Source organism: Octopus bimaculoides, chromosome 3 (assembly GCF_001194135.2).
Source record: "Octopus bimaculoides isolate UCB-OBI-ISO-001 chromosome 3, ASM119413v2, whole genome shotgun sequence".
Taxonomy (NCBI): domain Eukaryota; kingdom Metazoa; phylum Mollusca; class Cephalopoda; order Octopoda; family Octopodidae; genus Octopus; species Octopus bimaculoides.
Genome location: NC_068983.1, coordinates 45,080,721 through 45,081,813, shown reverse-complemented (window position 1 = coordinate 45,081,813; position 1,093 = coordinate 45,080,721).

Here is a 1,093-nt window from a genome sequence, read left to right as displayed (position 1 = left end):
ATATATATATATATATACGACGGGCTTCTTTCAGTTTCCGTCCACCAAATCCACTCATAAAGCTTTAGTTGACCCGAGTCTATAGTATAGTAGAAGACACTTGCCTAAGGTGCCACGCAGTGGGACTGAACCCGGAACCATATGGTTGGGAAGCAGGCTTCTTACCATACAGCCATGCTTATGCCTACCACACACACACACACAAACACACTGACATATATATATATATATAATACATATATATCGCTCTTTCGTTTGTCTTTTTAATCTATAAATCTATAGATATATATATATGCATATATGTACACACACACATACACATACAAATATATACATTTATACCCGAGCTTAGTGTCACGTTTCTTTGCAGAAATTATATCACACACACGCACGCGCACATACACAGACATACGCACATTTCACTCACACACACAATAATATGACAACTTCCAACAGCTTAATCCACACCTCCCCACCACCTGTCACTTTAACACCAGCGTTGATTTGATTTATCAGCTTTCTTCCCCATCCTCTCCCTTATACCCAATACACACACACACACACACATGCATGTGTGCATGTATGTATGTATGAGCGTGCGCGCGTGCGTGTGTGTATGTTTCTTTGGGAAATATATAATTTGTTTCTTTTCTTTTGCAGAATTCCAGACGGTCACTAACAAAGCAGCAAGGCTCTTTTGTTGAAATCAATACAACTCTTGTAGATTGTGGTTTACCTGCATTGATTAATGTATAGAGGTATGTGTGTGCTTGAGGATAAATTTGTACTCGTGAATGCGCGTATGAAGATAAGACACAAGTGTATGTTTTTCTAAATGTTTGTGTGCGTGTAGTGTTGTTAAATGCTCGAAATACGAGACTAGAAAACCAGCCAACAACTGATGAAGGGTCGTTCTTTATGTTGTTTGTTTTGTTTTCCATTTGTGTCTTTCGTTGTGAGAAAGAGCAGTTCATGTTCCATGTTTCATGTACTCATGCTTCGTACGTTTTTGTTGTGTACGTTTCGTGACGTCCTGTGCCCACATATGTATATATATAAATATATATATATATATATATATATGTATATATAT